Here is a 23940-nt window from a genome sequence, read left to right as displayed (position 1 = left end):
ATTGAATGGGGATAGATAGGAATATACCTTTTTCTCAGCAGTACATGGCACATTTTCAAAAATTGACCATGTATTAGGGTACAAAAACATCATAGTCAAATGTAGAAAGGCAGAAATAGTAAATGCATCCTTCTCAGATCATGATGCAATAAAAATTACATGTAAGAAAGAGCCAGGGAAAAGTAGAATGAAAATCAATTGGAAACTAAATAATTTCATTCTAAAGGATGAATGGGCCAAACAAGAAATCATAGAAACAATCAATAACTTTATCCAAGAGAATGACAATAATGAGACAACATACCAAAATCTATGGGATGCAGCCAAAGCAGTGCTTAGGGGAAAATTTATAGCTCTAAATGCTTACATAAATAAAAAAGAGAAAGAGGAGATTAATGAATTGGGCATGCAACTTAAAAAGCTAGAAAAAGAACAAATTAGAAATCCCTAATTAAACACAAAATTAGAGATCCTGAAAATTAAAGGAGAAATTAATAAGATTGAAAGCAAAAAAACTATAGAATTAATCAATAAAACTAAGAGCTGGTTTTATGAAAAAACCAATAAAATAGATAAAATATTGGTTAATTTGATTAAAAAAAAGAAAGAAGAAAACCAAATTACCAGTATCAAAAATGAAAAGGGTGATGTTACCACCAATGAAGTGGAAATTAAGTCAATAATTAGCAATTATTTTGCCCAACTGTATGCCAATAAATTTGACAATCTAAATGAAATGGATGAATATTTACAAAAATACAAACTGCCCAGGTTAACGGAAGAAGAAATAAAATCCTTAAATAAACCCATATTAGAAAAAGAAATTGAACAAGCCATTAATGAACTCCCTAAGAAAAAATCCCCAGGGCCAGATGGGTTTAGGGGTGAATTTTACCAAACATTTAAAGAACAATTAATTCCAATATTATACAAATTATTTGGAAAAATAGGTGAAGAAGGAGTTCTACCAAATTCGTTTTATGACACAAATATGGTGGTGATACCAAAACCAGGCAAAGCAAAAACAGAGAAAGAAAATTATAGACCAATCTCCCTAATGAATATTGATGCTAAAATCTTAAATAAGATATTAGCAAGGAGATTACAGCAAGTGATCACCAGGATAATACACTATGACCAGGTGGGATTTATACCAGGAATGCAGGGCTGGTTCAACATTAGAAAAACTATTAACATAATCAACCACATCAATAAGAAAACCAACCAAAATCATATGATTATCTCAATAGATGCAGAGAAAGCTTTTGACAAAGTACAACACCCATTCCTAATAAACGCACTAGAGAGTTTAGGAATAGGGGGAGCTTTCCTTAGAATAATAAACAGTATCTACCTAAAGCCATCAGCAAGTATTATATGCAATGGAGATAAATTAGAGGCCTTCCCAATAAGATCAGGGGTGAAATAGGGATATCCATTATCACCCCTATTATTTAATATTGTCCTAGAAATGTTAGCTTTAGCAATCAGAGAAGAGAAAGGAATTAAAGGAATTAGAATAGGCAAGGAGGAAACAAAACTATCACTCTTTGCAGATGATATGATGGTATACTTAAAGAATCCTACAGAATCAAGTCAAAAATTACTTGAAACAATTAACAACTTTAGCAAAGTAGCAGGATATAAAATAAATCCACAGAAATCTTCAGCATTTCTATACATGACCAACAAAGTCCAGCAGCAAGAGATAGAGAAATTCCATTTAAAGTAACGGTAGATAATATAAAATACTTGGGAGTCTACTTGCCAAGAAAAACCCAGGAACTCTATGAACACAACTACCAAACACTCTTCATACATATCAAATCAGATCTAAATAATTGGAAAGATATCAATTGCTCATGGATAGGCAGAGCTAATATAGTAAAAATGACAATACTGCCTAAACTAATTTACTTATTCAGTGCCATACCAATCAGACTACCTAAAAATTATTTTATACAGCTAGAAAAAATAATAACAAAATTCATCTGGAAAAACAAAAAATCAAGAATATCCAGGGAAATAATGAAAAAAAATTCACAGGAAGGTGGGATAGCGGTACCAAACCTGGAGCTTTACTATAAAGCGGCAGTCATCAAAACTATCTGGTACTGGCTAAAAAATAGAGTGGTAGATCAATGGAATAGGCTAGGCTCAGGAAATGCAGTAGTAAATGACACTAGTAATGGAGTGTTTGATAAACCCAAAGACTCCAGCTTCTGGGATAGGAACTCAGTATTTGACAAAAACTGCTGGGAAAACTGGAAGATAGTATGGCAGAAATTAGGCATAGACCAACATCTTACACCTTATGCTAAAATAAGGTCAAAATGGATACACGATTTAGACATAAGAGGTGATACCATAGGTAAATTAGGAGAGAAAGGAATAGTGTACCTATCAGATCTTTGGAAAGGAAAACAGTTTTTCATCAAACAAGAGAAAGAGTATATTATAAAATGCAAAATGGATGATTTTGATTATATTAAATTAAAAAAATTTTGTACAAACAGAAGCAATGCATCCAAAATTGGAAGGGAGGCAGAAAGCTGGGAAACAATTTTTGAGGCCAGTGCTTTTGATAAAGGCCTCATCTCTAAAATATATAGGGAATTAAATCAAATTTATAAGAATCCAAGTCATTCCCCAATTGAGAAATGGTCAAAGAATATGAACAGGCAGTTTTCTGATGAAGAAACCAAAGCTATCTATTCCCATATGAAAAAATGCTCTAAATCTCTAATGATTAGAGAGATGCAAATTAAAACAACTCTGAGGTACCACCTGACACCTATCAGATTGGCTAAAATGACAAAAAAGGAAGATAATAAATGTTGGAGAAGCTGTGGGAAAATTGGAACACTAATGCATTGTTGGTGGAGCTGTGAACTGATCCAACCATTCTGGAGAGCAGTTTGGAATTATGCCCAAAGGGCGATAAAGCTGTGCATACCCTTTGACCCAGCAATTCCACTTTTAGGTCTTTTGCCCAAAGAAATCATGGAAGGGGGAAAGGGACCCACATGTACAAAAATATTTATAGCTGCTCTTTACATGGTAGCAAGGAATTGGAAGTTGAGGGGGTGCCCATCAATTGGGGAATGGCTGGACAAGTTGTGGTATATGAATACAATAGAATACTATTGTGCTGTAAGAAATGATGAGCAGGAGTTCAGAGAAACCTGGAGGGTGATGAGTGAGATGAGCAGAACCAGAAGAACATTGTACACGGTATCATCAACATTGAGAGTTGACCTACTGTGATGGACTATATTCTTCTCACCAATGCAATGGTACAGAAGAGTTCCAGGGAACTCATGATAGAAGAGGATCTCCAAATCCAAGAAAAAAAAAATAGAACTGTGGAGTATAGATGCTGATTGAACCATAATATTTCTTTTGTTTTGGGTGCTGTTGTTTTTTTTTTTTTTTCTATTTTGAGGTTTTGCATCACTGCTCTGATTTTTTCTCTTGTAACAGGATTAATGCAGAAATAGGATTAATGTTATTATGTGTATATATATGTGTGTATATATATATATATATATGTATATGTATATAGAGATATAGATATAACCTATATCAGATTACCTGCTGTCTAGGGGAGTGGGGAGGGAGGGGACACAGGGAGAAAAATCTGACATTGTAAAGCTTGTATAAACAAAAGTTGAGAACTATCTTTACATGTAACAGAAAAAATAAAATACCTTATACATTAAAAAAAAAGAAAAAGGAACTAAAAAAAATTCTTCTTAAATCTGTATTTAGATATCATCAGTTCTTTCTCTGGAGATGGATTTCAGTTTTCGTAAATCCTTCATAGTTGTCTTAGATAATTATATTGCTGAAAATAACTAAGAAATTCAATGCATATCATCTTATAACATTGTTGTTATTTTGTATACAGTACATTTCATTTTGTATCAGCTCAGTAAGTCTTTCCAGGTTTTTCTGAGCCTCCTGCTCATCATTTCTTTTTTCTTTCTTTTTTTGTTTTTTTTAGTGCAGCAAACATTTATTTTATGTTTTTCAAGTTACATGTAAGGGTAGGCTTCAACATTAATTTTCATAAGATTTAGAGTTCCAAATTTTTCTTCCTCCTTCCCTTTCATTCCCCCTCCACAAGACATCAATCAGTCTAATAAAGGTTATATATATATATATATATATATATATATATATATATATACTATCTAAAAGTGCTCTTTTTTTCAGTTCTTTCTGTGGGGGTGGATAGTAGGCTTCATTATTAGTCCCTTGAGATTGTCTTGGATCATTGTGTTGCTGAGAGTAGTAAAGTCATTCACAATTGCTCATAGAACAATACTGCTGTCACTATGCACAATGTCCTCCCAGTTCCACTCACTTCACTATATATCAGTTCGTATAGGTCTTTTCCAGGTTTTTCTGGTATCATCCTGTTTGTCATTTCCTACAGCACAATCCCATTCTACTATAATCATATATCTTATATTCCTTGATTCCCAATTCTTAGCCACCACAAAGAGTTGCTATTAATACCTTTGTACAATTTTCCCCTTTTTCTCTTTTTCATGATTACTATTGTTAACCGTTTCCCTCCATCCTATCCCCTTCCCCATGATATTTACTTTACATCTTCTTTCACCCTATCCCTCTTCAAAAAGATTGTGTTTCTGTCTGTCACCTCCCCCAATCTGTCCTCCCTTCTTTTGTCCCTCTATCTTTGTCCCCTTCCCCTCCTATTTTCCTGCAGGGTCAGATACATTACTCCACCCAATTGAGTGTGTATGTTATTCCCTCCTCAAGACAATTCTGATGAATGTTAGGCTCATTTACTGCCCAGATTAAATAGATTATTCCCCCAAATTGGTTGTGTGTGTTAATCCCTCCTTGAGGCAACTCTAAAGAGATTAAGGTCTTTGAATCTATTCTTATGAGTGTAAAATTCATTTACTGCCCTACTCCTCCCCCATCTTTTCCCCCACTCCATAAACCCTTTACTGTTTCTTTCATGTGGGATTCATGCTACATCTGCCCTTTCCCCCTGCCCCAGTGCATTCCCCTCACCCCTCAATTTTATCCTAAAGAGATCATCAAGGGGCAGCTAGGTGACACAGTGGACAAAGCATCCAACCCAGACCCAGGGAGATCCCAGCCAAAACCCAGCCTCAGACACAAGACAATCACCCACTGCACAACCCCAGGTATGTCACCCACCTCCAATTTTTTATGGTTCTCTAGGGTCTTGTATTTGAAAGTCAAATTTGCCATTCAGTTCAGGTCTTTTCATAACAAATACCTGAAAGTCCTCTTTTTCATTGAAGTCCCATTTTTTCCTCTGAAAGATTATACAAGTTTTGCTGGATATGTGATTCTTGTTTGTAATCCCAATTCCTTTGCCCTCTGGAGTATCATATTCCATGCCCTCTGGTCCTTTAATGTAGAAGCTGCTAGATCTTGTGCTATCCTGACTGGGGATCCACAGTACTTGAACTCTTTCTTGTTGGCAGTTTGCAATATTTTCTCCTTGACCTGGAAGGTCTGGAATTTGGCTATAATATTCCTAGGAGTTTTCCTTTTGGGATCTTTTTCAAGAGATGATCGGTGAATTGTTTCAATTTCTATTTTACCTACTGCTGCTAGAATATCAGGACAATTTTCCCTGAGAATGTCTTGGAAGATGATGTCTAACCTTTTTCCTTGATCATGGTTTTCAGGTAGACCAATACTTTTCAAATTATCTTTCCTGGTCCTATTTTCCAGGTCAGTAGTTTTTTCCAAGAAAATATTTCACATTGCAGTATATTTTTTATTCATTTGGATTTGCTTTATTGTGTCTTGGTTTCTCATAAAGTCACTAGCTTCCATTTGTTCAATCCTAAATCTTAGGCAATTATTTTGTCAAAGAGCTTTTGTACCTCCTTTTCCATTTGGCCAATTTGGCTTTTCAAGCTGTTGACTTTTTTTCTCATGTCTTTCCTTCATCACCTTCATTTCTCTTGCCATTTTTTCCTCTACCTCTCTAACCTTATCTTCAAAGTCTTTTTTGAGTGCCTCTATGGCCTGAGACCAATTCATATTTTTCTTGGAAGCTTTAGATATAGGGAACCTGATGTTGACGTCTTCCTCTCAGGGTGCATCTCGATCTTCCTTGTCACTAAAGAAACTTCCTATGGTCTTCACCTTTCTCTGTCTGCTCATCTTGCCTTTCTTTTACTTGACTTTTAGCTCCTTAATGTGGGGCACTGTTTCTAGGCTGCACTATCCCAAGCTTCAGAAGGTTCCAGGTGGTATGATTTAAGGAGGAGCAGATTCTTCACTCACCTGGCCTGTTCCCTTGTCCATAGATTATCTCAGACCAACTTGCTAATCAACCCGCTTTGTGTGTTGTGGTTGTCAGCTCCAACGAGCCTGTTCCCCTCCTTCTCCTGGGCCACTGCTACTCAGGCCTACCTTCTGGTTCCCAGCAGGGGTGAAAAACCCAAATTCTGATTCATCACCAGCGGAGACCCCTGTAATCTCCCCCCTGCCAAGGGCTCAGTCCTCTCACCAGACTGTGAGCTCAGTTGCAGACAACACTGGTACCGCAGCTGATTCAGAGGCTCTGGTCATTTCTTTCTCTAGTGAGACCTTCCTAAGACTGGATCTGTGTCAGGGTGACTGTGGGGTTGGGCTCTACTCCGGTCTCATCACAGCAGCTCCCTCCTTCTGACCTTCCAAGCTGTCCTTGGTTGGAAGATGATTTTAGCACATTCTTCTATGGATTTTGCTGCTCCAGGAATTGTCCTATGTCTTTATTTGCCTGTTTTTTGGAGAGATTGTTTCATGAGTTCAAGAGATCACTGCCTTTCCTCCTACTCATCATTTCTTTTAGCATAGAAGTATTCCAACATCTCATCCCATAATTTGTTCACCCATTCCTAAATTGATGGGCATCTCCTCAATTTCGATTTCAACATTTTGTTGTTTGTTTGTTTTTTATCTCTTTTTGGATACCAAAGTAGTAATGGTCAAAGAGTCAAAGACTATGTATAGTTTTATAGCCCTTTGGCCATATTTCAAAATTGCTCTACGAAATGTTTTAATCAGTTTACAACTTTACCAAGAGTGTATTAATGTCTCATTTTCCCCATATCCCCTACAACATTTGTAATTTTCTTCTGCTGTCCTATTATCTTATCCAATAGGTATGAGGTAGTACCTCAGAATTGTTTTGTCCTGCATCTTTCCAATCAATAGTGAGTTAGAGAATTTTTTAATCCTTTCATCTGAAAACTTCAAATCATTTGATCATCTATAAATTGGGGAACAGCTCTTATTTTAACAAATTTGACTCAATTCTCTATGTGTTTGAGAACTGAGGCCTGTCAGACAAAATTGCTCCAAACATTTTTCACAATTACTATTGCAAACTCTATTTCCCTCCATCCTATTCCATCCCCATGACATTTATTCTATTTTATATCTTCTTTCACCTTATCCCTCTTCAAAAGGGTTTTGCTTCTGACTGCGCCCTCCCCCAATCTGCCCTCCCTTCTTTCACCCCTCCCTCCTTATGCCCTTTCCCTCCTACTTTCTTGCAGAGTAAGATATATTACTCCACCCAATTGAGTGTGTATATTATTCTTTTTGAGCCAATTCTTATGAGAGTAAGGCTCACTCCCCCATCTTCCCCACCTCTCTATAAGCATTTTCTTGCTTCTTTTATGTGAGATACTTTATCCCATTCCACCTCTCCCTTTCCCTTTCTCCCAATGGGTTCCTCTCACCCCTTAATTTTATTTTTTTAAAGATATCAGCCCGGGGGCGGCTAGGTGGTACAGTGGATAAAGCACCGGCCCTGGATTCAGGAGTTCCTGAGTTCAAATCCGGCCTTAGACACTTACTGGCTATGTGACCCCAGGAAAGTCACTTAACCCCCATTGCCCCGCAAAATATATATATATATATATCAGCCCTTCGTATTCAACTCACACCTATGGTATCTGTCTAAATATACTCCACCCAACTGCCCTAATAATAAGAAAGTTCTTATGAGTTACAAGTATCATCTTCTCATGTAGGAATGTAAAAAGTTCAACCTTTTTAATATCCCTTATGATTCCTTTCTCCTGTTTACCATTTTTATGGTTCTCTAGAGTCATGTATTTGAAAGTCAAATTTTCTATTCAGCTCATGTCTTTTCATCAAGAATGCCTGAAAGTTCTCTCTTTCATTGAATTCCCACTTTTTCCCCTGAAGGATTATACTAAGTTTTGCTGGGTAGGTGATTCTTGTTTGTAACCTCAGTTCCTTTGCTTTCTGGAATATCATATTCCAATCCCTCCAGTCCTTTAATTTATAAGCTGCTAGATCTTGTGCTATCCTGACTGTGGCTCCACAATACTTTAATTGTTTCTTTCTTGCTGTGTTTAATATTTTTTCCTTGACTTGGGAGCTCTGGAATTTAGCTACAATATTTTTGGAAGTTTTGATTTTGGGATCTCTTTCAGGAGATAATTGGTGAAGGCTTTCAATTTCTATTTTAACTTCTGCTTCTAGAATATCAGGGAAGTTTTCCTTGGCAATTTCTTAGAAGATACTATCTAGGATTGGTTTTTTTGATCATGGCTTTTAACTAGTCCAATAATTTTCAAATCATCTCTCCTGTATCTATTTTTCAGGTCAGTTGTTTTTCCAAGGAGATATTTCACATTGCCTTCTATTTTTTTCATTCTTTTGTTTGTGCTTTATTGTGTCTTGATATCTCATAAAGTCATTAACTTCCATTTTCTCAATCCTAATTTTTAAGAAATTATTTTTTCAGAGAGCTTTTGGACCTCCTTTTCCATTTGGCCAATTTGAATTTTCAAATTGTTGACTTTTTTATTGATTTTCTTGCATCACTCTCATTTTAATTTCCATTTTTCCCTCTACCTCTCTTACTTTATTTTCCAAGTCCTTTTGGAGCCCTTTTATGGCCTGAGACCAATTCATAGTTTTCTTTTTTTTTTTTTTTTGAAGAGGCAATTTGGGGTTAAGTGACTTGCCCAGGGTCACACAGCTAGTAAGAGTTAAGTGTCTGAGGCCGCATTTGAACTCAGGTCCTCTTGAATCCAGGGCCAGTGCTCTATCCACTGCACCACCTAGCTGCCCCCAATTCATATTTTTCTTGGAAGCTTTGTTATATTCTTCTGAGGGTGTATTTTGATCTTCCTTATCATCATAGAAGCTTTCTAGGGTTAGCATTTTTTTTTCTGTTTTTCTGTTTGCTCATTTTCCCAGACTATTTCTTTTTTGTATTTTTTTTTGGTGAGGCAATTGGGGTTAAGTGACTTCCCCAGGGTCACACAACTAGACACTGTTAAGTGCCTGGGGCTGGATTTGAACTCAGGTCCTCCTGAATCCAGGGCTCTATCCACTGTGCCACCTAGCTGCCCCCACCAGACTATTTTTTTTCTTTTAACTCCTTGTTAAACTTCCAGGGAGGAGGATACACTGTCCCAAACCTCAGGGGGGCTTGAGCTGCTGTTCTCTGAGAATTCCTCTAGGAATTTGTAAGTCCCTAGCTCCCCCAAGGTGGCACAACTCAAGGATAGGTATGTTAAGCACTCTCTTGGCCTATGCTCTAGCCCACAAGCAACCACAGGCCCACTTCTTCACCTTAGAACCTGGAACAGGGCCCTGCTCTACTGTCACTGCAAGCTCTGGTGTGCCTGAGACCCTCCTACCTCTGGGACTGCCACCCAAGACTGTGACCAGGATCTGAGCACAGGCAAAACAACAGAGTCCTACCTCAGTAATCTCCCCTTGGCCAACCACTGCCCCCCCCCACCATCTGTGGGCTGAGTTCCAGAAGCAGCTGCTACCACAGCTGATTCAGAGGCTCCCAAGTCCTGGTTCACTGGGGCTGGGTCTGCAGAGCTGGGCTGTATTCCACTCTCACTTTAGTACAACTGACCTTTCCTGCTGACCTTCTAAGTTGTCTTTCATTGGAAAATTATTTAACCTTGTCCTTTTGTGGGTTCTGATGCTCCAGGAATTGTCTTATGTAATCATTTGATGGTATCTGGAGGAGTCTTGGGGAGAGCTCAGACAAGTCATTGCCTTTCTTCTGCCATCTTGGCTCTGCCTCCAACAATGAAAATTTAATAATTGTCCTTAGCAATCCAGTTAGAGCTTGTCCCAACATACTCCTGTCCATAGAGAAACACCAATATTTATCTCCTCTAACCACCCCTCTAAAAGGAAGACTCTGATTCCTTCTAGGAGGGGAAACAGGAGATGGAAGTGAAGGTTGGACTTCTGGCCATCCTCAGAGTAAAAGGCTTTCACCAGAGAGAGACAGGCAGATGGATAGTCTGTTTATACAGATGAATCTATATTTCTCTTAGTTGAGGTGGAGATATCTCACTTTTGATTAGAGCCGATTCACTCTGTGTATTGTTTGGTATATTATTTCATCTGTATATCGTCTCTGATTTCTGGTTCCTAACAGTTTGGATAGTGGGTTTATGTGCCATCTGCTATATGTGTTCATTGTGGACCTGATATCTGGTGGAAAGGGAGTCAAAGTTCCTATATATAGTTTGGGACACTCCTTCCCCATTAAGGGGTAGTGATGAGGAGCTCAGCTTAAAACTAGAGGCTATTTCCCCATGACAAACAATATTTGGGAGGACACATATACAGATATACATACATACACATATATAAACACATTGTATATGAGTAGATATATATATGTATATAATATACAACACATCTATGTATGTATATTGACATATATGCATACCTACATCATACAAACATATTTAGATATTATATATAAGTTCCACCCAATATAAAGTTAGTATAGAGGAAATAATTTATTAGTTTAAGCTGAGTTCCTGATCATTATTAATTTTTTTTGTGGGGCAATGGGGGTTAAGTGACTCACACAGCTAGTAAGTGTCAAGTGTCTGAGGCCGGATTTGAACTCAGGTAATCCTGAATCCAGGGCTGGTGCTCTATCCACTGCACCACCTAGCCGCACCCCCTGATTATTATTTCTTAATGGGGAAACAGTATCCCAGATGATACATTCAAAGTTCAACTCTTCCCACCAAATTTCAGTTCCACAATGAACACATGTAGTAAATAGCATAGAAATCCATTCATCCAAGCCAACAGCAACCAGAAATCAGAGAAGATATACAACTGAAATGATATAATAGACAATAAGCAGAGTGAGAAATTTCCAATGAGAGTGAGATATCTTAAACTCAACCAAAAGAGAGCATTCCACATCTTACCCAAAAGGAAATGAACTAAAATTTCTAATGTAACAAGCCATAGATAGGAACATGACACAGCCCTACCTTTTTGGCTTCTTCCTATAGTGTTCCTTTCCTTTCAGGGAACTCTCACTAAAGAGAATCTGGAACAATATCTTTTCTTTTTTGAAACTAGAAGTGAGCAGACCAAGTTTTCTCTTTTCCCAAGCTCTTGCCAACATGGTTCCTTCCATAGGTATGAAATACTGGATAACCTATCTTCACTCATAATGAGGAGTCATGCAAATCAGTTTTGAGCCATGTTCTACATACTTAGAAACAGAAACTGAAAGGCATGTTTCCTTAGTCTTGTAATCTTCCATGAGTATGGAAAACAGATCAGTGAAACAAATAGCACTTGCATAAATTTTAAAGATTCTAAAATAGTTTTTTTCTAAAAATGGAGAATACCTGCCCTTAAGTACATCATAGAAGTATAGAGGGGACCAGTGATGAGTTAGAATAAGATAGACAATATTGAGAGAAGGCAGAAAATTTTTAATACTTGCGTGGAAGGTGCAAAAAGATGTTTTTCTCATCAATTATAAGAATAATTGTCCCTGCTCCTGGTATGATTGAATTATATTCAGTAAAATTGTACTGGTCTCATCCTAGATTTGTCTGGTAATAGAATATTTTGAAGAATTTAGGAAACAGTGACAGAAAGAGAAAATTGACCTGTAAGATATCTGGGGAATGACAGCAGAGCAACAGCTTTCTGTATTTTAAGAGCTTAGAAAGAATTCCCTGAGATTCACTTTAGTCAGAATCAGTAGTAGGGACTGAGTATAAATAAATTCTAGGAAGAAAGAAGAGATGGATGAGACAAAGTCTTATAATAAAGTATAAAGAAGACGAATAAGAAATTGTTTACCTCCCCCCCATTATGAAATCACAAGAAGGCAAGGGACTACCAAGCCTTCAAAAAAAAGGGAATAATAGACATGAATTACAATATGACTAGAGTGTGATCAGATAAATATTAAGTTGTTAATATATTTTGCCACAAATATCCCTTTAAATATAAAGAGTTTATATAGTTTGACTTCTGTAGGTGCCATAAAAAATATTTCTTGCCTACAGAAGTACCATTTTGATTTCTGAATAATCTTCATATACCATTTAAACAAAGGGTGCTTGGAACTAAGAGAAATGTAAAGGCTACACTTGCAAAATGAAAATTCAATTCTCGAGTTTGAAAATTAATTCTATATAACTATGAAATACTGTTGAATGTTACAGTGTTGTAGGGCACAAAGCTTAATGCCAGCAGTTTCTCAACGGGAGCATCTTTTCTTCTTTCTCTTCTTCCTCTTCCTCCTCCTCCCCCTTTCCTTTCTTTCTTTCTTTTCTTCCTTCCTTTCATTCCTTTCGTTCGTTCCTTCCTTCCTTCCTTCCTTCCTTCCTTCCTTCCTTCCTTCCTTCCTTCCTTCCTTCTCTCCCTCCCTCCCTCCTTCCTTCCTTCTGAGAACTACAAAATTTACTGAGAACCCACCCAGCCCCCTCTTTCCCAGATGAATGAATTGCCTGGGGCAATTCTGGATTCTTGATCTACTTATGGACCTTCCCCCAAACAACTTCTCCCCTCCCAATGTTTCCCCACCCTACTCCCTGGGTTTTCTATGTGAAAGAGTTCTATTGTTTCTTTTGTTAAAGCTTCATTTACAATAAGTAGTTGTATGTGACTCCAGTGTAATCTTTTGGTTCCCTTTTTGTTCTGTTACCCCATAAAAACCCTGTCTTCTGTTCCCATCTTTGGGTATTTGTAGCTTTCCAGCTTTGTGATACAAAGAGCTATGGTTCCTCTGCCCTGATTAAAGACCTTATTTCTCCCATATTGATTGTTTCCTTAATTTCCAGGTTAACCCTTCCTTCCTTTCTTCCTTTCTTCCTTCCTTCCTCCCTCTCTCCTTCCTTTATTCCTTCCCTCTTCTCTCCCTTTTTCCATTAAGCAATCATATCCTTTCCTACCGGCAACCTGCACAAAGGAATACAAATTTGCCTGGCCGAATTTCACTAGATTTTTGGGGTCTACCTGCAAGATGTCTTCTAAAGATCAATCCTTAAACTAAAAACTTTGGCCCTCCTTGATTAGCCAACAATAGGTTCTGGCCTCATTTTGCCATTGTTTGGCTTCTAGGTGACTCAGCATGGGCCTAAACAGCAATTATATCTCTTTCGGTCAGAAACCTTGAGGGTCCTCCCTGCTTCCCCCCTCCCCCCAACACACACACACACACACACACACACACACACACACACCTAGCCTTAATCACTGAATGGGTTTTGCCTCAGGCAAACTCAGATCAGTGAAAGTCTGTAGCTTAAAAGGCCAAGATGTCCTACTGAATGTGGAGCCATGTCCAATTTTTCTGATAATCTATCTTTCCAGTGGACCCAGATGGCTCTGGAGGAGAAAGTGAAGCTGGTGACTTTGCACAGCCCTTCCTCACTTAAATCCAATTCATTGCAGGTCATGACATCTGTCATAGTCCTCTTTGAGAATGATGGATAAACAACAACAACAACAATAACAACAACAACCTAATATTGCATTACAAATGCTAGCTTAATGAACAGAATAAAAAGAAGTTGAAAGAATAAAAATAGGCAACAAGGAAACAAAATCATCACTCTTTGCAGATGATATGGTAGTATAGTTAGGAATCCCTAGGGAATCAATTAAAAAAATAGTGAAAATAATTAACAAAGCTATAGAATATAAAATAAAACCACATAAATCATCATTTCTCTATACTACCAACAAAATCCAGTTGGAAGAGTTAGAAAAAGATATTCCATTTAAAACAATTCCAGACAACATGAAATATTTAATAGTCTACCTTCTAAGACAAACACCCAAACTAAACAAATACAATTACAAAACGCTTTTTACACAAATAGAGATCTCAGCAATTGGAGAAATATTAATTGTTTGTAGTTTAGTCCAGAAAAATATAACAAAAATGACAGTTGTATGTAAGTTAATTTGATTTTTCAGTGCTATACCAATCACACTACCAAATAATTGTTTATATACCTAGAAAGGACAATAACAAAATTTATTTGGAAGAACAAAAAGTCAAGAATATCAAGGGAATCAATGAAAAAAATGAGAAGAAAAACAGCTAAGAAGTACAAGATTTCAAACTCATAAAGTGGTAAGCATCAAAATGATCAATAGAGTTGTGGATCTGTGGAATAGATCAGGTACACAATAGACAGTAGGTACTGCCCATAGTAATCTATTCATTGATAAATCCAAAGATACAAGTTTGGGGGGGGGGGGGTAAGAAGTTGCCATTTGATGAAAATTCTAGGAAAACTGAAAAGCAGTTCAGAAGAGTCTAGGTATGGAGAAATATCTCACACAATCTATCAAGCTAAATTCAAAATAGATAAATGATTTAGACATAACTTTTGACATAAGTAAGTTAACGTAGCATAAATAATACCTGTCAGATCTATTTATAAAGGAAGAGGTTATGGCCTGAAAAAGAGGCAAAGGGTATCATGGGCAGTAAAATGGATTATTTTTATTACATGAAACTCTCAAGATTTTGCATAATAATAATAATAATAATAATAATAATAATAATAATAATAATAATAATATAGCCAAAATTATAAAGAAAGCACAAAACTGGGAAAATGATTTTTGCATGTTTCTCTGAACAAAAATTTCATTTCTTAAATATATAGGGAACTGATCCAAATTTATTTTTAAAAATATAAGCCATTCTCCAATTGATAAATGGTCAAAGCATATGAATAAGCTATTTTCAGAAAAAAAAGACATCAAAACTATCAGTCACATAATAAAAATTATTGTTTACAGAAACGCAAATTAAAACAACTCTGAGGGGCAGCTAGGTGGCACAGTGGATAGAGCACCGGCCCTGGAGTCAGGAGTAGCTGAGTTCAAATCTGGTCTCAGACATTTAATACTTACTAGCTGTGTGACCCTCGGCAAGTCACTTAACCCCAATTGCCTCACCCAAAAAAAAAAAACAACTCTGAGGTACCAGCTCACACCTATCAGACTGGCTAAGACTACAGAAAAAGAAAATAACAAATTTTTGAGAGAATTGTAAAAATTGGGACACTGATGCACTGTTTGTAGAGCTGTGAACTAGTCCCACTATTTTGGAGAACATTTGGAGAACAATTTGAATCTACATCCAAAGGCCTGTAAAACTTTGCATCAAACTCTTTTGTCCAGCAATACTACTACTAAGTTTATATCCCCCAAAAGATAAAAGATAAGCATATTGGTTTTGTTCATTTCTTTTTGGTTTTACCTTTTTTTTTTTTTTTGCATTCCTAGTACTTAGTGCAACATCTGGAACATAGTGTATACTCCATAAGTGTTTGCTGACTTTACTTGATTAATGAGTTCCCCAGGAACGGAAATATTCACATGAAAATCACTTTACTTGAATTGTTTGGATGGCCACTTATGAGTCTTTTTTTTTTTTTTTTAGTGAGGCAATTTGGGTTAAGTGACTTGCCCAGGGTCACACAGCTAGTAAGTGTTAAGTGGCTGAGGCCGGATTTGAACTCAGGTACTCCTGATTCCAGGGCCGGTGCTCTATCCACTGTACCACCTAGCTGCCCCCACTTATGAGTCTTGATCGAGAGAATTCTTGTTCAGTTACACATTGGATTTGATGGCTTCTGTGGTCCCTATTAAGATATTCTGTGAATTATATCATAGCTTTCCTTAACATCCTTATTGTTCCCCAAATACCTCCATTTTCCCCAGAAAACACTGAATCTTCCTTTTTTCCTTTCTTGTATTGTATGAAGTATTGCATGTCTTCAATATCCTCAAAACCTATCAGGTTTTTTTCTAATCCTATCCCAGCACTACTTATACTTAGTATAATCATTTCATGAACAATGTGGACCATACTACTGGCCTGGTCAGCCTGAGAAAGGAAAATAAATGCAAGCTTTAAAGTTCCATTACCTGTGTAATGATTGGAATGCCGCCACCTGCTGGAGACTTACTGTAGAAGAGTTCTGCCCAGGAAGCGAAGGTCATTGAGGGCAAGACCAGGAGTCTTTTCTTTGGCGTAAGGAAGTGACGCAGGCGAGTGGGAGGAGGAAGGAAGAGACTGGCACTCAGTCTCGCTCTCTTTCCTGAGGACGCTGGTGGAGAGGGGAGCTAGAAATGTGCTCTCCCTTTAATAGATAGGAATCTAGGCCTTTTCTTCTCTCTTTACCAAACTCTTATTCTCCTTAATAAATGCTTAAAAGTCTAACTCTTGCTAAAGCTTATAATTTATTGGCGACCACTCATTAGATATTTTAGACAGTTTAGCTAGAATTTTAGCCCTTAACACCTGAATTAGAGTTGCAGCCCTGAGACCTATTATTTATGTGACCATAGTCAAGTCCCTTAGCCTCTCTGGTCCTCATCATTGAGATTTTGCTACTGCAAACACCGTGTCAATCTATACCCCAAAAAACTGCAGGAACCCTCTGCCCTGTAATTTTCCAAAGCAAAATATTATTACCTCTCTCCCTTATGTATTGTCTTTATTGGAATATAACCTTCTCAAAGATAGGCATTGTCTTTGCTATAGTATTTATATCAGCAGATCTTAGCACAGTGCTTGGTACATTACAAGCACTTAATAAATACATTTTTCTTCATTTATTCATTCTTCTCTATAGTGAAGATACTATTTCCCTTAATTAACTTACAGATATGTAGGCAAAAACATGTTTTAGATATGCCTACATAAATTTGATCTGTTCTTATTCTTATGATCACTTTATAACATCATGCTGGCCTTGTTTTATTTTGTTTTGCTTTGTTTTGGAGAGAAAGGGTGGATCTGGACTTAATACTTCTTCGGTAAGGAATTTCTGGTATGTATATTCCCTCCAACCACTGAGATCATCAACTCATCTATAATTTAGACATATCTATGTGTGTGTGTGTGTGTGTGTGTGTGTGTGTGTGTGTGCGCGCGCGCGCACACGCGTGCAGGTATTATATAATACAATAATATATGTGCTGTGTTATAACATAGTATTATATGTATATACAATAGGATAAAAAATATATAGTATATATTTATATAATTTCCCCCCAATTACATGTTAACAAAATTTCTTAACCTTTAAAAATAAAGATTTGAGTCCAATCATATAAAACATTTCCATATTAGTCATTTTGTACAAGAAGACTTAAATAAAAGAAAATAAATGAAAGAAAAGAAGTAAAAGATAGCATGTTTCAGTTTGTATTCAAACAATATCAGATCTTTCTCTGGAAATGGACAGTATGCTTCATCATTAGTAATTTGGGATTGTCCTGCATTGTTGTATTGCTGAGAGTAGCACATTGGCTCATATTTCTATTTTTATTGGTTATGTTATTATTGGTGTTGTATTATTGGATCTGTTCATTGCCACTAAATGAGAAGTAACTTTATGCTTCCATGTTCAAAAAAGCAGGACAAAACCTGGAAATGAAATTAACATATTCTTCTAAACCCCAACAAAGCTTGCCCCTCTCAATAATTGTCAATTTCCACAAAAATCCCTGAAGTAGTTTTCAGGATTTGTATAGGTCAATGAATGTCTTGGAAGCAAAGTCAGCAGGGTTCAGAGAAAGGGGAAAAAATCAAAGGTCAGGGTTATAGTCTAAACTATACCCCATAGTTGATGAACATTCAAATCTGTCACTAAATGCTATTACTTCAAGAACAAGCTTCCAAGAAAACATGTTTTAAAATCTATATAAGAATAGTCAGTCAATAAGCATTTATTAAGCACCTAGTATGTGCCAGGTACTGTGCAAGTGATGTCCTAAAAGGAATTCACAATGCAACAAACAGGAAACAACTTGTAAATAGATATGTACAAAAACGTTATATAGAAAATAAGAAATAATAAAGAGTGAGAAAGCATTAGAAATAAGAGGGATTTGGAAAGGCTCTCTGTAGAAGACATAAGGATTTAGCTGGAACTTGAAGGAATCCAGGTAGAGAATTGAAGGAGAATATTTAGGCATGGGAGACAGACAGCAAAAATGCCAAAAGCCAAGAGATCATGTGTCTTGTTTGTGGAACAGCAAGGAAGCCACTGTCACTGGAAAGGAATACATGGAAGCATGTAAGGTATAAAAAAATTTTAAAGGTAAGTGGTTAGGGACTACATGTAAAGGGCTTTGAATGTCAAACCAAGGGTTTTATATTTCAACTTGGAGGAGATAGGGAACCACAGGCAGGTGAAATGGTTGCACCTGAGCTATAAGAAGATGAATGGAGGATGGAGTGGAGTAGAGTGGAAAGAAAATTGTTGTAATTGCTGTATACTAACCAGCAGCCTAATATAATAGTCTAGGCAAGAGGAGATGAGGGCCTTAAACAGGGTAGTGGCAGTGTTAGAGAAAAGAAGAGGGTAAATTCAAGAGATAGTGGAAAGGTGAAATCCACAAGCCTTGGCAACAGACTGGATATTTGGGGGACAAGGTAAGAGAGTAAAGAGTTAAGAATGACAACTAGATTGTCATCCAGCCTGAATAAGAAGATTTTGGTGCTTTTAGCAGTAATAGAAAAATTTGGAAAGGGGGAGTAAATTTTTTTTGGGGGTGGTGAGGCAATTGGGGCCAAGTGACTTGCCCAGGGTCACACAGCCAGCAGGTGTCAAGTGTCTGAGGCCGGACCTGAACCCAGGTCCTCCTGAATCTAGGGCCAGCGCTCTATCCACTGCACCACCCAGCTGCCCCAGGGGGAGTAAATTTTGAGAAAAAATAATGAATTCAATTTTGGGAATACTGAGTCTAAAATGTAGATAGATCACCTAGTTCGATATATTTAATGTGTTGTTAGTTGGAAATCTTTCAGTGGAGGTCATTAGAAGGGTTATGGCTAGTATAAATTAACTTGGAAATTTAATTATAAGTATATAGATGAGAATTGAATCCATAGGAGTTGATAAGATGACCTAGTCAGATAGTATAGAGGGAGAATAGAAGGCATATTACAAAGCCATGTAGAACATTCATGTAATAAAATGATATGTAATGACCTAGCCTGAGGTAATTGAAAATAGCAACTCACATTTACATTGTATTTTATGGTTTACAGAGTACTATTCTTCCACCATGCCTGTGGAATTGGAACTGCAGGTATTATTAGCTTCATGTTGCAGATAATAAAACTGAGGATCCCATAGTTAAATGTCCTTCTTCAATTTATATAGTTAGCAATTTTCAAAGCATTCAAACTTTACCTAAGTTTACCTAAGGTTTACCAGTTTACCTAAGATCATTATTCTCTCAGCTGCATCACTGACTTTGCATACTTGAGATTAGAGCCCAAAGGCCTTTGAGGTCATAATAATAACACAAAATTTGAATTTTAAAGGCAAAAATGAAAATATGCAATAAATTAATGGGGAGCTATTTACAACAGTATGGTAAAAAAGATCAGTGAAGTAGTAGCATATCAGCTGTTACAAAAACTTGCACACATTACACCTCTGATTTTTTTTTTGACTACTGCACATAGCCATAAATGTGTACAGGTGACAACATGAAAGTGAAAATGAAGTTACTAGTAACATTACTCAAATGCTTGGAGTCACAAAAGTTGAACTGTGAATGTTGAAGATTGACTATACATAGGTTGGGTAAATCAGGTATATTTCAATTTCTTAATGGTCTTTTTAATTTTAGTTAGAGAATTTCTCTTGTCATTTATCTGTCTCATACATATTTGACTGGGCTCCTCTGACTAAACCAATCTTTTCTTGTAATTCAGGACTTTCTTCCTCTGTTCCTCACTTCAATATCCCTATTTTGGGTAATGGTATCATTATCTTCCTGTCAATCAGACTTGAAATCTGTCACAGATGACATATATCTTTGAATGTTGAAGATGAGAGAGAATGATCGACTCTGTTTTTCACATCTATTCACTTCTCTCCTTTCAAACTGATATTACCCTAGTTTAGGTCTTTTTTATCTCTCAAATTGACTAATCTTATTAGGTTCTTAACTGGTATTTCTGCCTCAAAGCTTTCTCTCTTCCAATTCATTCTTTATCATGCCACTAAACTAATCTTCCCTAAAGATCAACTTTGATAATACTGTCTCCCTTATTCAAAAATGTCTAATGGTTCACCATTGCTCATCAAATACAATCACACTTTTTAGGATATGATTTCTTTTCATTGTCATTTGTCTTCATATACCTATACTTTAGCCAAGGAACAGAGGTCAGGTAGGAATGAGGACATTATACAAAGCAGGTCAAGAACATTCTCTGACAGAATAGCTGCTCTCCACATGAGAGAGGGTTTATAAGCAGCATTTTCCTCAGATAGGAGAGTCTATTAAAGGTGACAGCAGCAAGGATTTCAGCAAGCAACTGGTGACTTCCCCTTTCTATCCATAGAAACTGCAGACCCTTGCAATGTGAAAAGGGCAAACAAAAGCCATATGCTAGATAAAGCTCATATATGGTATTTAGATTCTCTCTGATTTACTAAGCTAACTAAGTAAATGCCAATGACATATTTTTATTTCACAGATTTTATTCCTTCTATTTTTGATTGTCTCTGAAAAGTAAGAAAATATCACAGGGAACAACTTTTGTTCCACTGAATATGCCTACCTTGGTTTTTGAATAATTTAAAAGGCCATAACAAAGATTTCAGATCTAAATTATTTACTTGCATCATGGGCTTCTTTGCTCTAGTGATATATTTGGAAATTATTTTTAAACTTAACTAGTTTTCTATTTAAGTTTTGGTAATACATAAGTAGAAAGGAGACAGTCACTCTCCCAAATGAGAGATTTTTAAAAATAAATATGTTGATATAGTTCCTTTTTAAAAATAGGAACAGTATAATGAAAATTTATTCATGCCTAATTTTTAAATTCATACATAACTAGATTTTCATAGGAGCTGAAAGATTCAATCATTGGTTCAACATTTTAAAATATTTAAAATTTTCCTTTTCATTTAAATTTTAATTCAGTTCAGATTTTGGTGTCCATACTAAGTATCTGAGTGTCATTTGGCATTCTGTAATTCCTGTATAAAATTGCATGATTCAGTTCCAGTTTGTTAATCCTAACTTTTACATATAGATTGATTTAATGAAAACCCTTTTTTTGTGTGTTTTCCCTATTCAGTATGGTTGCTCTATAATTTTAAATTAAATTCCATCCATGCTTGATTATTCTGTCTTTTTCTCATCCATTATCTTCTAAATATCTGCCATAAAGGATATTTTCTACATTCCCCTGACATTCTTCTAGGTCTTTATCTCTTTCTCAAGTACCAGTGCAATAAGGGTACTATCTATCCATTGTGTCTAGTCCTCATTAAATTACCAGTCCATTTCTTATTCACTAACACACATCAGCCTTCATATCTCTTCTCCAACACTCAAAATCATGGATGTATGCTTACAGAAAAACTTGAACTTGGTAAAATCATTTGACAAATTATCTTTTGATACTTGCTGAAGTGAGGATGCAGAGACTCAAAGGAAGAGGCTTAGTATGTGACCCAAACCCATTTCAAACTAGTGTATTTTGTACATAAATATACAAGCATAAATGTCAGTATTCTCTGTGATTCAATGCAAGTTCTTTGATAATGCCTTTCTCAACTCTCCCACCAAAAGAAGTTATTTCTAGATCACATCAATTCCTACTGAAAATTTACACCAGGGGCAGCTAAGTGGCACAGGGAATAGAGCACTGGCCTTGGATTCAGGAGAACCTGAGTTCAAATCTGGCCTCAGACACTTGACATTTCCTGGCTGTGTGACCCTGGGCAAGTCACTTAACACTCACTGCCTTGCCCCCCCCCCAAAAAAAAAACTGGTTACACCACTCTACCTTTCTTATTATACTGATTTATTTAAACTTATGCTATAATGATTTGTATGCAATTCAGATATCTTTTATTGGACTAGAAAAGCTTTTTTTAAATTTTAGACTTTTATTTTCCAAATTACATGTAAAAATAAATTTTGACATTGTTTTTTTTTTTTAAACTTTGTGTTCCAACTTCTCTCCCTCCCTTCCCTCCCACTCCTATCCTAAGAACTCAAATAATTCAACATAAGTTAAACATGAGTAGTTATGGCAAACAATTCTACCTTATCTAGGTTGTGAGAGAAAACAGATAAAAACAAAACTTCAGATTAAGGAATTGCCAAAAAAAAAAAAAGTGTTTCAGTCTGTTTTCAAATACCATCAGTTCTTTCTCTGTAGATGTACTACAACTTTCCTAAGTTCTTCACAGTATATTGGATCATTGCCTTGCTGAAAATAACCACATGCTTCCCAGTAAGATGATCTTACACTAAGGCTGTTATTTTGTATATAGTACAGTTCTCTCTTCTTCAGTTCATGTTGGTCTACAGTTCTCTCTTCTTCAGTTCATGAGGGTCTTTCCAAGTTTTTCCGATGGTATCCTGTTCATCATAATTTTTATATAGTTCCTTGAACTTGACAGAGAATTTTCTTCACAATAGCCCAGCAGAGTTGGTACCACACATTGACATTGCAGTCAATCATCATAACTATTTCCTTCCATCCCATTCCCTTCCAATGATATTTATTCTATCTTATTTTGCTCTAATCCTCCTCAGAAGTGTTTTGCTGCTGACTGCCCCCTCCCCTGCTCTACCCTCTCTTCATTCACCCTTCCCTCCTTATCCTCTTCCCTTCCTACTTTCCTATAGGGTTAAATAGATTACTCTTCCCTATTGAATGTGTGTGTTATTCCCACTTTGAGCCCACTCTGATGAGGTTATGGCCTTTGAGCTAATTCTGTTTTCTAAATTTTTCTTCCTCCCTCCCTCCCTCCTCAACTCTCCCTATGAAATCAAGCAAGTCAATATATGTCATACATGTGGTGTTATGCTGAACATCTTCACCTTCCTCTAAAGTGTTTTGCTTTTAACAGCTCCCTCCCCAAAACTTCTCTTCCCTCCTTCCCCTCTTCACTCCACCCCTACCCATCTCCTTCTCCTCCCACTTTTCCTCAGGGAAAAAATATATTACTATAACTGCTTGAGCATGTATGTTATTCCCTCTTTGAGACAATTGTGATGATAGTGAAGTTCACTCACTCCCCCTCTTCCCCTCCCCTCCATAGGCTTTTTTCTTGTTTCCTTCATGTGAGCTACCTCTCCCCATTTCAGCTCTCCCCTCCCCCCTCCTCCAGTCTATTCCTCCTACCCCTCACCCCTATTTTAAAGATGTCATCATGGTTTAGCTAGGTGGCACAGTGGACAAAGCACCATCCCTGGGTCCAGGAGGCCCAGAGCCCAAATCCAGTCTCAGACACCAGACAACCCACCTTGTTTGCTCCACAAAGAACAAGGGTACACAAAAAATAAATGATTTACAAATAGCATCCCTTAATATTCATTTCAGACCTGTGTCCTCTGTGTATTCCTTGCTGAAATAGTTCTTATGAGTTAGAAGTATTATTTTCTAGTGTATTACTGTAAACAGTTTAACCTTTTAATGTCCCTTGTGATTTCCTTTTCCTGTTTTATGATTCTCGAGGGTCTTGTATTTGAAAGTCAAATTTTCTATTCAGTTCAGGTCTTTTCATTACAAATGCCTGAAAGTCCTCTTTTTCATTGAAATCCCTTTTTTTCATCTGA

At 36.7% G+C, this 23940-nt stretch overlaps 1 pseudogene; it reads right to left on the bottom strand.

Moving 5' to 3' along the window:
- The window catches only part of LOC122732067, a 185667-nt pseudogene that overhangs the window by 14328 nt on the left and 147399 nt on the right, over positions 1-23940 (bottom strand).

The sequence above is a fragment of the Dromiciops gliroides genome, chromosome 6 (assembly GCF_019393635.1).
Source record: "Dromiciops gliroides isolate mDroGli1 chromosome 6, mDroGli1.pri, whole genome shotgun sequence".
Classification (NCBI taxonomy): Eukaryota; Metazoa; Chordata; class Mammalia; order Microbiotheria; family Microbiotheriidae; genus Dromiciops; species Dromiciops gliroides.
This window is presented reverse-complemented; position numbering and strand designations above follow the sequence as displayed.